The 13,531-nt window shown below is 43.5% G+C and overlaps 1 protein-coding gene across 1 annotated transcript in view; it reads left to right on the top strand.

Moving 5' to 3' along the window:
• The window catches only part of PLXNC1 (plexin C1), a 161,606-nt gene that overhangs the window by 48,419 nt on the left and 99,656 nt on the right, over positions 1-13,531 (top strand). The gene's annotated exons all lie outside the window — the stretch shown is intronic.

Consider the following 13,531-nt stretch of genomic DNA (forward strand, 5'->3'; position numbering starts at 1 on the left):
CAGCTGTTGTTCGGCTGTTCCACGCATGAGATTATGAAAGAGATCATTTCTTGCTCGGCCTAACAGCAGGGCCCTGTGGTCAGTCTTCCTATCAAACTTTCTGAAGGGTTGGGAGTAACAGAAGGGTATTTTTAACACACGAAAGAAAACTGCCATCTGAATGCTAAACATGTTTGTCCCCAACACCCCAGAGTAACAGATGAAAAGAATTACATGGGTTGCTTGTGGACACATCCCAGCTCCTTTTTTTATCTTGCTCTCCTGTCTTGAGGGTTCTTCTCCAAGTGACACTCCTTCCTCAAGCCCCCAAGGCCTATCATTAACCTGGTGGGACCCTTCCCACCAGGACTGTGATTGCCCTGAAACTTGACCAGTATAATCCATGGTGCACAGTAATTTATGGCCGTATTCTTCAGTAGCCTGAGTTAGTCTGTTCTGCCATCATGAGAGGTAAGCTATATACAGCAGAGAGGGCCTGATATGGCTTAGATGTTTTGTCTCCTCCAAATCTCATGTTGAAATGTGACCTCCAGTACTGGAGGTGGGTCTGCCAGGAGGAGTTGGGTCATGGGAACAGATCCCTCATGAATGGCTTGGTGCTATCCTCACAATAGTGAGTGAGTTCTCACTCTTGAGTTCACAGGAGATCTGGCTGTTTAAGAGAGTGTGGCACCTGACCCCTCGCATTCTTGCTCCCGCCCTAGCCATGTGACACACATGCTCTCCCTTCACTTCCAGCATGATTGGAAGCTTCCTGAACCCCTCACCAGGAGCAGACACTACCCATGCTTCCTGTACAGCCTGTAAAATCATGAGCCAATTAAACCCCTTTTCTTTATAAATTATCCAGTCTCAGGTATTTCTTTGTAGCTATGCAAAAAATGGACTAACACAGGGTCACAGAAGGCTTTGCAGTGGAAAAGTCCAGATGGATGTGACTGCTCCTCATTCAGAAGGTGGCTGCAGTGCCGCTTCCACAGGAAACCTGCCTTGAGTCCAGGCCTGGCCAGGAGACAGTGTGCATGGGTGGAGAAGAATATGCTTATCATACATTAGACACTACCTTGCACGTTCTGTGCCATGTTCCATTTAGTCCTCCTGGCACCCCATGAAGTAAGCACTATTACAATCCCCACTTTATAGAGAACAGCCTTAGCTTGTGTATAGTTTCCCACAGCCGCAGAAACAAATTCCCACAAACTCAGCAGCTTAAAACAACATGCACTTGTGATCTTATAGTTCTGGAGGTCACAAGCCTGCAATGGGTTTCACTGGGCTGAAACCAAAGCATTGTCAGGGCTGTGCTCCTTCTGGAGGCCCTTCTTTGCCTTTTCCAGCTTCTGGAAGCAGCCAGCATTCCTTGGCTCATGGTCTCTTCCTGCATCTTCAAAACCAACAGTGTGGCATCATCATATTACATTGGGCCCACCCAGATAATCCAAAATTATCTGCCCATTTTAAGATCCTCAACTTACATCTGCAGAGTCCTTTTTGTCATGTGCTATGGTTTGAATGTATTCCCCAAAGTTCATGTATTGGACACTTACTCCCCAGTGTAACAGTGTTGAGAGGTGGAATCTTTTGGACGTGATTAAGTCATGAGGACTCTGTCCTCATGAATGGATTAATGACATTATCACAGGAATGGGTTAGTTATTGCAGGAGTGGGTTACTTACCATAGGAGTGGGTTCCTGATAAAATGATACATTAGACCCCCTTCTCTCTCTCTTATTCTCTTTCTCTCTCTCTCGTGCTTTCTTGCCCTTCCACCATGGGATGATGCAGCAAGAAGGCCTTCACCAGATGCAGGCCCCTTGACCCTGGACTCCCCAGCCTCTAGAACTGTAAAAAAATAAATTTCTTTTCTTTATAAATTCCCCAGTTAGTAGTAGTCTGTAATAGCAACATAAAACAAACTGAGACACCATACAAGGTGACACAGTCACAGGTTCCAGGGATTAGGACGTGGACATCTTTGGGGGCCATGATTCTGCCTACCACTGGTTATACAAGTAGTGGAAGCAGGATTCAACTCTAGGCTCAGCTCCAGCTCCTAAGCCATTAGAGCAAAACAAAGAGAAAAAGGCAAGTGACATGATCTCTCATGGCAGTGGGTAGAGAGGGGAGAACCTGGAGCAAATGGCCCTAATGGAGCATTTGTGATAACTGCTATGTATAAGAAAGACATGGCACTCGGGGCCCACCTGAGTCATAGAAAACCCTCCATCTTGAAAGCTTAGGCAACCATGCATTCATTTAACAGGTATTTGCTGAGTACCTGATATGTGTCAGGCACTGTCTTAAGCGCTGGGATTCTAAGCACTAGCGGTGAGTAACACAGGTCAAAATCCCTCCACACCCATGTTCATTGCAGCACTATTCACAATAGCAAAGACATGGAATCAACCCAAATGCCCATCAGTGATAGACTGGATAAAGAAAATGTGGTACATATGTGCCATGGAATGAAAAGGAATGAGCAGCCATGAAAAGGAATGAGATCAGGTCCTTTTGGGGACATGGATGGAGCTGGAAGCCATTATCCTCAGCAAGTAATGCAGGAACAGAAAACCAGATATCGCGTGTTCTCACTTATAGGTGGGAGGTGAACAATGAGAACACATGGACACAGGGAGGGGACAACACACATAGGCCCCTGTCACGGGGTAGGGTCAGGGGAGGGAAAGCATTAGGATAAATAGCTAATGCATGCTGGGCTTAATACCTAGGTGATGAGTTGATAGGTACGGCAAACCACCCTGGCACACATTTACCTATGTAACAAACCTGTACATCCTGCACATGTACCCTGGAACTTAAAATGAAAAAAAAAAATGAAAAAAAAAAATCCCTGCCCTCATGGAGTTCCCTCCAGTGAAGTGTTTTAGTTTCCCAAGGCTGCCACAACAAATTACTACCAACACAAATTTATCCTCTCCTAGTTCTGGAGGCCAGAAGTCTGAAATCAAGGTGTCAGCAGAGCTGAGCTCCCTCTGGAGGCTATAGGGGCATATCCTTCCTCACCTCTCCCAGCTCCGGGTGACTCCTGGTATTTCTTGGCTTGGGGTAGGATGACCATCTCTGCCCCGGTCTTCACATGGCCTTCTTCTGTGTGTCCAAATCTCCCTCTCCTTTCTCCTAGAAAATTCCCATTCACTGGGACACCCTAAATCCAGGATGATTTCATCTCGACATCCTTAATCATTACAGCGGCAAAGACCCTATTTCTACATAAGGTCACATTCTGAGGTTCTGATGGTCAGGAATTTGGGGGAACACTCTTTAATGCACGACATGAGGGAAGATGGACAGTGTAAAAATAAATGAGGAAAGAGAGAACATGTCACAGAGTAAACAGGGCTGTGAAGAAAATAAAGCAGAAAAGGAAATGGGGAACGCTCGTTGGAGGCAGGGGGCGCTAAATTTAAACAGGGGGCCCTGGAAGGCCTCAGTGAGAAGGGGCATCTGAGCCAAGACCCGAAGGGGCACACTCAGTTTTGGGGCTATCCGCCTTCATAGGCTGTTGCACTATTGAGCGGAATGGCCGACAATTTGAGACAGAAGAGCCTTCCTCCTTTCCTTCCAATCCGGGATGTGTCCTCGTGCAGATCTCAAGCTTGACGTCTGTGCGGTGACACTTCTTTATGGTCCAGTGCGGCTCTAATGACAGCGATAATGATAGTGGAATTGGGGACGGCCCCTCCTTCTCGTGTGAGGACCCCATTGTGCTGACTAATTGTGTAGAAGCAAGTAGGACAACTGTCTGTGGGGTGGAAGCGGTGGGGAGCGAAGAGGAATATGTTCTTTGGGCCTTGGGGAATTACTGGATTACTGTGGCATGGGCGGAATCCATGCATCTGGGTTACTGTGAATGCTGGAAGGGATTTGGGGGGGCTTTCCAACCCCGGAACGGGTCTGGGAGTCAACCTGTGTCCTGTGGATTCTCCACCTCCTTTTTCAGCTGTGAGAGGAGCTGTGAGTTCTACGTATTGCAAAGCAGAAGGCGAAGAGGGGATAGCAGTGTTAAGGGGCACTCTCCACCCTTGTGTCCCAGACATTCGGCACTGGGAAAGTGGTCGCCATGCTCAGAAGCCAGGGTTTGTTTTTTGTTTTTTGTTGTGTTTAGACAGAGTCTCACTCTGTTGTCAGGCTGGAGTGCAATGGCATGATCTCGGCTCATTGCAAACTCTGCCTCCCGGGTTCAAGTGATTGTCCTGCCTCAGCCTCCCGAGTAGCTGGGACTACAGGCGCACGCCACTATGCTTGCCTAATTTTTGTATTTTTAGTAGAGACGGGGTTTCACCATGTTGGCCGGGATGGTCTTGATCTCTTCAGCTCGTGATCCCCCCACCTCTGCCTCCCAAAGTGCTGGGATGACAGGCGTGAGCCACCATGCCCGGGTTTGTTTTTTCTTTAGTGGAGCTAGTGACTGATGTTCTCAGACCTCAGCCTCTGTAGTACTTACCTGCACCGTCTCTTTAATGGATGCTCTCTGACTTCCAACAAGCACCATTAAGAACATCCCTTTTAGTAAATATATGTTGTAATGGAATAGATTTTTTTTGAAATGACCTTATCTCAGGCAGCATGCACTTTCATAAGAGTGTATTGATTGGCCTTTAAATATTCCTCAAATGTTTTCACTTGTCTCTGTGACCTAGTATTTGTCCTGTTCCCAGCATCTCCTCCATATCCAAACACAATGTTCAGATCTTCATTCGAAGACTTCCTGCCAGTCTTTTGTTTTTTGCTTTTTAAACATTTGGATGCTTTTATTCTGCTATATGGAGGGTGCACTGTTTCTGATAGGCCAAATGTGGGATTTGATACTGCTTTCAGGAGGATCAGGTTTTAGTATCATGCCACCTGTTTAGTGGTGGGGAAACTGAGGCCCACAGAGGCTAAGGAATGTGGCCCCCAGTTGCACAGGGAGTATATGGGAGGGCAGCTTTGAACCCAGACCTTTCTGACTCAAGAGGTGTCATTTTTGCATTTTTATTTCCAGCTGTTGTTTTTTTAAATAGCTCCCCTAAATTATTTAGTTCATGATTTGCGTTTGGAAATAGAAAACACCAACTTTTAGTACACTCATCGCCCACAAAAGAACCACAAGGAGCAAAGGCCACAGACCGGTTTTGTGTGAGTGTTTCAGTCTGCAAATGTGTTTTATGTGTGCTAAATAGCCCAGAGTTTCAAGACAAAGGCTGGTTTTCCACCATGCCAGTGAACAGGCCAACCTAGTGAACAAAAATCAATGAAATGACTTCTGCTGGTATCACTGAAACATAGACAAGAATCTAGTCACTTTAAAATTTCCTTCTTAACCCAATTCAGCTACCTTTTGTTGAATGCCAGCCATGGGCCAGGTCCTGTACTAGGCCCTGAGGAAAACAAAGATGAATGAGGGTCTGCTGTGGAGAAGCTCACAGGTGAGGGAATAATTTCAGTACACCGTGCAGAGTGCTCTAATAGCTGGTCCTCAAGGCATGAAAGGACTCCAGAGAACCCTTTAATATTTAGGAGGAAAGAGAGTTGTGATTAAGAACCCTCCAAGAAGCCTTGAATTGTTTCTGCCTCCTTGCATAGAAAAGGCATGTTGGGCATTGAGCTGGTGTGTGAGCAATGCCGAAGGGCATCTGGTCAACCTCATTGCCCAAATCCCTTTCTCATCGCTACCGTTTTGTCTTTGGCTTATGTCATCCAAGTTTTTGCCTATATTTTCTGTTCCATTTTCCCATATAATATAATAACAACTAACATTTATTGAGGCATAATTGTAAACTCTTAGAATGGATGTACATTTTTCTCCCAACTTCATCAGGTGAAAACTATTATTTACATTTCTGCAGGTGGAGAGCCTGAGACACAGAGAGGGCACATGGCTTGCTTGAGGTCACTGGCTTGCAAACTGCACAACCGCTATCCCCCTTCCTTCACTCAGTTCTAGCCAAGCTGGTCTATTTCATCAGTTCCTTGCAGAGACCATACTTTAAGTGCACTCAGATACTCTGCACATGCTGTTCCTTCTGCCTGGAATGCTCTTCCCACTACATTTTTTTTTCTTTTTTTTTGAGACAAGAGTCTTGCTCTGTCACTCAGGCTGGAGTGCAGTAGCATGATCTCGACTCACTGCAAGCTCTGCCTCCAGTTCAAGCAATTCTCGTGCCTCAGTTTCCAGAGTAGCTGGGATTACAGGCATGCACCACCTCACCCGGCTAATTTTTTGTATTTTTATTAGAGACAGGGTTTCACCAGGTTGGCCAGGATGGTCTTGAGCTCCTGGCCTCAAGTGATCTGGCCTCCCAAAGTGCTGGGATTACAGGCATGAGCCACTAGCACCAGGCCTCTTCCCACTGCTCTTGACCCAACTACATGGTTCTCACCCTTGAATGCTTAGCTGAAATGCCATCTTTCTTCACTAGCCTGTCTAAAGTAGGTTCCTTTCTCTTATATCTTTGGTTTCTGCAGAAGACATACCTCAATTTGAAATTATTTTAAATGATTGTCTGTTTACTTGGTTTTTGTCTGTGTGCCTCTCTGGACTATAAGCTCAATAAGAGAATGAACTTAACTGGCTTATCCATTGAAATGTCCGCAGTGCCTAGTGGAGTTTTTGGCATCCAATGGGCTCTCAGTTCATATTTGTAGAATGAATGCCAGGTATGGTCCTAGGCCCTGAGGGTGCAAAGGTGAATAAAGTAGTCCTTTCCCTTTGGGGGATTTACAGTGTAGCTGGAGAGACAGACAGGCAATCAGCAACTAATGCAGTATGCTGTGTAGACTGGGAGCATGTGTAAATGTCATGGGGACACAGAGGAGGGACTGACTGCTTTGCCTGGAGTCTGAGCAAATATCATAGAGGAGGACACTGAAATAGCCCTTGAACAAGGAACGTGATTTCACCAAGTGTTGCAGGCCCAGAGGCATTCAGGGCAGTGAGGATAGCACACGCTCGGGAGGGCCTGGCCTGTTTGCCCTGTATGTGTTTATCAGATGCCTACTCTCCACAAGGCACTATGGAATAGATATCAGGGACAGGTATTTTTAGGAGCTTGCAGTCTAGATAGAGAGACAGACTCATCAACCAAACCTACCTGGGGATGAGTTTGAAGAGGAAGGCAGGGGCCAGATCACAGTGTCGAGGTCAGAGATGAGCATGGAAACATATGTTGCAGGCTGGGGGTGCTGAAAGGCATGTAGATAGGAGAGTCTGGTATGGAAGAAAGGGTATCATGAGAGATTTTTAAGCAGGGAGTAACATCATCAGCTCTTGCATAAGAGTAACCCAGATGTTGGTGGGGAGGTTGATGAGAAGAACAGGAAGTGGGAAGGGGGAGACCTCATTTGGCTGCTGCAGGAACCCAGGTGAGAGGTGGGGGGTAAGCATGGGTTGTAGAGGATGCTTAGAATTAATAGGCCATGATCAGTTGGGTACAAGAGTTACCCAAACTAGCCAAAATAGGCACAAAGTTTTCTAATTTGATCCGCCATGTGGATTATTGCTCATTAAACCAGACCAGGTAGTGGTTCCTAATGTGTGTGACTAGAATTTCTCATCCCTCAGAACATCCTTCAACAAAAAAGCTGGAAGATGGTACATCATTCATTCTTGTCTCGGAAAGTTACAAAGCACAGTAGCATCTTCAAGGCTCTGAGAAGTCCTGCAGCAGAGAGACTTGTTTAATTTTATTTAACTAGTGTTTCCCAGCTTCTTGGCAATAGAACCCTACTTTAATATTAACACCCAAGACAACTCCAGGAACACAGTTCAGTTTGAAAAATGCTGAGAAATTGAGTAAAACTTGTATTTTCCTATATGGCCATGTCTTGGAAGAATCTACTTACTATTATGCTGGCATTTGTGATGTCGCTACCCTGAAAGCCTTTACAATTTTTGAGCAATTTGGTGTGGTAGTAAGAGATAGATGCCAGTGCCAGACACCATGCTAGCTAACCTCTTTGCACCTCCGTTTCTCAACCTCTGACATGGAGGTGGTAACAATAACACCTACTTCATGGACTGGTTGTGAGGATTACTGTGTTAATTCCCAGAAGTCCCCAGAAACAATGCCTGGCCTATGGGCACTAGGAAGGTGCTATGGTTTGAAAATGTCACCTGAAAAGCATGTGTTGGGAATTTAATCCCCAATGCAACTCTGTTGAAAGGTGGGACCTAATGAGAGGTGTTTAGGTCATGAGGGCTCTGCCTTTGTGAATGGATTAATGCCAAGCGTAGAAGGGCTTCAGGCTGCAAATTCCAGTCTCTTTCTCTTGTTCACATGTGCATGCTCTCGCCCTCTCTTGCTCGTCCACCTCCCGCCGTGGGATGAGGCCCTCGCCAGATGCAGGCCCCTTGACCTTGGACTCTCCAGCCTCCAGAACTGTAAAAAATAAATTTCTTGTCTTTGTAAATTACCCAGTCTGTGGTATTCTATTATAGCAACACAAAACAGACTAAGACAGATGGGCTCAGTCACTATTAGCTATTCTGAGAGGCAGTATAGGTAGCTGATGAGACCACAGGCTTTGAGGCTACACTGCCTGACTTTTAGTAGGTCAGCTCCTCTGCTTACTATTTCTGTGACCTTAGGAAAGCAATATGGAACCAGCTATGCCTCAGTTTCCCCATCTGTGAAGCAGGGACAATTATTGCAGCTATTTAGAGGTTTGTTGTGAATAATAAATGAATCAAATCATGTGAAAAGACATTGCCTGGCATGTTAGATGTTTTTGCTTAAAAAAAATTTTCTAAATTGTCTCTGTTATTAGCATAATTTTATCATGTAGATTGACTTTCAGCTTCAGTGATGAAGATCCAATTTTCCAATTTTTCCTGGTCTTATGTTTTGGCATTCCCCTCTTAAAGACTCTGGAGGCCTTTCATTTGAAGTTTAGTTTGTCACAGACTTCCTATTCTCTTCTATTCAGTAGGCTTGGTTTCCTCATCTCGTGGACTGGCAATTGTCAAGAAAGTCCCCCGATTCTGGGGACCACCTGGCCCCTCCATTGGGCTCTGTGCCTTCTCCAAAAATACAGACATCTGTTTCAAATCACTTAGCAAAAGACCTTGAGATGCTTTTATAGTGAAGCCCTCCCCCAGCATGGATGCAGTCTCCTGTTTCCTGGGAGGGAGAGAAGCTGGATTGTTTCCTTGTTAAAAGTTTTCTGATATTATATCAGTGTAGAATCTTTGGAACAGTTCACACTAACCCCCACATTCAAGCCACTTACCTGATATGTAGTTATCAGATTCCTTCAGGGACTGTCTGCTCTTGGTGAACAATTAGATTAGAGGATGCTGATGAAATTTGAGTGGCAGGAAGTAGAAGTTACATTTCTGAGTTCAGAGTTTCTATTTCAAGGTTGAGTAAGTGGTAAATTTGTACTGCAAGATTCTAGCCTGATAGAGTCGGCCTCTCAAGGCCCCCAGCCCAGCCCATGGGTATTTTACCTGCTTGGAAACTTCGGCTCCTTTTCAGAGGTGGGCCTCCCTGCTCTTTACGTTGGCATGAAAACAATTAATAATTTAAGCCATGCCCATTAAAAAAAATAGAAATGCTGTATAAATACAACACTGTAATAATAAATTTAAAAGTCGATCCAGCTGAGCACTGTTCCCAGACTACCAACTGAGCAGAAACACAAATAAGTAAAGAAGAAAACTGCTATATAATGCCAATGGCTGCAATCTTGTTGTTTTCTGCTATTCTTTATTGCAAATACATAGTAGTAAAGTTACATTATGGATAAGTAGGTTTTGTGGGCTAACCTGGAAACCTAATCACTGTTTATAACATTGTTTCTATGGGGGAAAATGCATTTTATATTAGAAACAGATGGTCTGCAAGAAAAATTTTTTGGCAGTAGAATGGATTTCTAAGTCCAGGGCCGCCTGGAATTTTAACCTCTTGCTAGTTGTGTGGTTGTGTTGTATTCACAGCTAGTGATAGAAGAAAATTAGAGGCCTCTCAGAATCCCTACTTCTGTGTTCTCCCCCAAATCCTTGCTACCCTTTTCATCCTACAGTCTCTGCCTTACCTTCTCTTTTCTCTGTTTCTGGGGTCCCCATCCCTGTGTCCTCGTCCTGGCCCAGCCCCACCCTCCAACCATGGTTGAGGTCCCAGGAAGCCAGGAGGAACTATGAATGTCCTTTATTAAGTGGTGGTTAGGATCTGTAGGAAGGCATGCAGCAAGGGGGCCAACTTTGTGACCTCTGAAATAAGACTTCTGCCACTTGGTAGCTGTGTGGCCTTGATATGTTACTGTACTTCTCTGAGCTTCTGTTTCATCCGTATAGAGTGGGGTTGTTGTGAGAACTAACTGCAAACACTCCCAGCAGTGCCTGGCACAGAGTAATGTTCCCTCCATGCCAGTGTGTGGTGGGGTAATTATTCAGGGATACTATGGGTTACACATATTTCTAAGAACCCAGGAAGCAAACCCATTGTATAGAAAGACTTTTTAAGTTTCAAACAGTGAACTTAGAAACAAGTGTCTGGGACCTTCCTGTTTATGACTCGGGGCCAGACTAGGTTTGGAACTGTTTTTTTTTTTTTTTTTTCTTTTTAATCTGTTGGGGTGAGGGAGGGGCGGTTACATACTTACATAGCTGAACGGCAATATCAAACTCTAGTATTATCTCGAATACATTAAGCTCTACAGCAGATTTTATAGCAAACTAACAAGAACAGCTTTCTTAAATAGTTTCATTGACTGAATTGTTTCTACATACAGTGTTTTTCACATAAGGAAAGTCTTTTTAAATTAACTTTTTGGTTTGGGGGATTTTTTTTTCTTCAGGCAATCTTTGCATTTGGGCGGATTCTGTTTTCTAATTTACAAATAGGCTTGTGTCTGCCTGCAGGCTTTATCATGAAAGTATTAGCTCTAACTGGAAATAAGGACTAGAAAAATAAAATACTGACTGGGAGTCTGAGGACTTTGGGATAGATCCTCAGTAGAGGGTGGAGCAAAAGTAACAATAAGTCAAGAAAGCAAACGTATCTCTACCAGTTTCTCTAGAATATGTCCATTCTTATCCAAATCCAATTTTCTTCCTATTCTTGGCCTGAAGAAATTGAAATGAAGCCATTAAGATATCAGCCTATCTGAGAGTGCATCACTGAAGAATCAGCCTCGCTAAGAGTCCTGTGTGACAATGAGATTTTAATTTAATTAGGGCACTGGCTCAAGTGTTTATGCGCTTGACCATTGCTCTTGTTAACACGCAGGAATTAGAGTGATAGGTTTCAAAAGGAAATATTTCAGAGTAACTAGCTTTGTTTACTAAAATATGGGAGCTACAAGATCTGCTCTGTAAGAAATGTAAATGTATGAGTAATATGCTGTCATGAAGATTTTATAATCTGCAATATTTGAGAAGTAATAAGATACTGTTGTTGGCTGGCCATCTGGTTATACATACTTGGTGTCATGGTTTGCTTTTCATTTTTTCATTTTTTATTTTTACTCATGAGAGGCAAGGAATAGGAGTTCAGAGGTGGTGGGGTTTTTTATATATATATATAAACAAGGAATTTATGTTTAGTTGCTTAACATGGTTAGATTTTGGTTTTGCCTTATGCAGAATAAAAAATGAAAGGTTCATTATATATTTTCTTTTCTCTTTTTTTTTTTCAAAAAAATAAAATGAAAACCTCACCCCCTAATTTGGTCCCCAGATTCAAACTTTTAGCTTATTTTAAAATAGTCTCTTTGGCATAAGTTGGAGTCAGACATGAATTAAAACTCTAGAAAGAAAATCAGCAATGGAAAAGACCTATAGAGATTTCATATTTCATCCTTTCATTCAAAATATTTATTGAAACCCTAGTATTTGCATATCATGCTGCCAGACACTGAGGGATTTGCTAAAGAAATATTAAAGACCTTCTCCCTTCTTTGAGGAGCTTAGAGCTTACTTGGGGAGAACTGAGATAGACTTATGAAACAGTTAAGTTGTAATTCAAGGCAGCATATGATTAAATACCAAAGTACGTACTTCCGACAAGAAATGCTATAGGAGTTCAGAAAAGGGAGTGATAACTCAGTGGCACTACTGTTTTCTGCCTACAAATTGGCAAATTGTGGCACTATTTGTATGAAATACTTTACACTTGTTTTTTTGGCAGCCTTAGGCTTTGACTCCCAGACAGCATTAAGAGCCAACAAAAATATTTGTACTCCAGTCTCTTCGGAATTGGCTTTTTTTTTTTTCTTATAGGCAGAGGAAGTGCCTTACACAAACCAGAGTGCCCATGAGAGGCAGGGAGTTTTTGACAGTCATGATCTATTTCAGATACAACCGAAAGAACCAGCTTCGTCATTCTGTTTTTCAATCCAGCAGTGCTTGTCTCTCTGTTGCAAACTCTCTCTGACATTGAGAGGCACTTTAATTTGAGTTTAATGTCCGTGATGGACAAGCTAGCCATCAAGGGCCAGATAAATGTATGGCTTTGGAGAATTGCTGATGAAAATCCTCCTGGTTATAATGTTGGAGAAGAAACTGACACAGATGTAGTGGGAGGTGGAACACAGATGTGCTCGCTGGGAGCAGGGTTCCCCAAATGTCAGCAGCTGGTGACATGCTAAAGGTATTGTGCTTGGGGATGACGTTTAGTGAAACTCACTGACTTTCTGTTCTATTTTTGCCATATTCAGATTAACACAGAGCTCAAAGATGAAGCCATGAGGCCTAAATTCTTAAGAATTAAAAGAGGGAGAGAGAGTAGAGGAAGGAGAAGAAATAAAACCTTTAGGAAGCCAAATACACTATCTGGGCCCATCCATTCCTCATTCCGCTCACATCCCCTCGGGGACTCCCCATAGCTGAATGTGGTCATCACTTGGTTGCTTTTCAATCTTATGATTCATGTGTTTTCAGTTTCTTTTAAAATTCAGCATCACTGGTTTACCACCCTTGCATTTTAATCTTCAGCCTTGAGGAGGTGTAGTACTAGAAAATATTTCGTTCTTTTCTTGACACTAGTCAATGGGTTATCTATGGAGTCCAGCACCCTTTGGTGATAACATGGCTGTTGGTGTTTGTTCTTCTTGCCGGGTTGGTGCCCCATCTGGTGAGGCAAGGGTTCCCAAGTTAGTGTGACCTAGAGTGACTGACACATCAAGCAAGCCAGTGATCTCACCACTCAGCTTCTGAGCATCTCTTTATCAAAGTAGTTGGCCCTGGCCACAGCTTAAGACTTATCTGGGTCATCCTCTGAGCTGGCTGACTTGGGAAAATGGCCCTGGAAAAATGTTTCACCTATATCTTTTGATATAATTTGGTATCTGTCTAAATAAATGTTATGCAGCAGATGGTTATGGAATGTCTTATCAAATTCTTAGGCAGACTCTGCCCTTGAAATATTTCTATTTACTTATCATACTGCAAAGCACAAAATAGTAACTTTATTATTATTATTTTTTAAAACAAAATCAAGTTACACAATAGGTTGATATTCTGGGAATGAATAGCAAACCTAAAATTTATACAATGTGTGAACTCTTTCTTCCTTGAGCTGTTCTTTG

The sequence above is a fragment of the Rhinopithecus bieti genome, unplaced genomic scaffold (assembly GCF_001698545.2).
Source record: "Rhinopithecus bieti isolate Rb0 unplaced genomic scaffold, ASM169854v2 scaffold_2453, whole genome shotgun sequence".
Taxonomy (NCBI): Eukaryota; Metazoa; Chordata; class Mammalia; order Primates; family Cercopithecidae; genus Rhinopithecus; species Rhinopithecus bieti.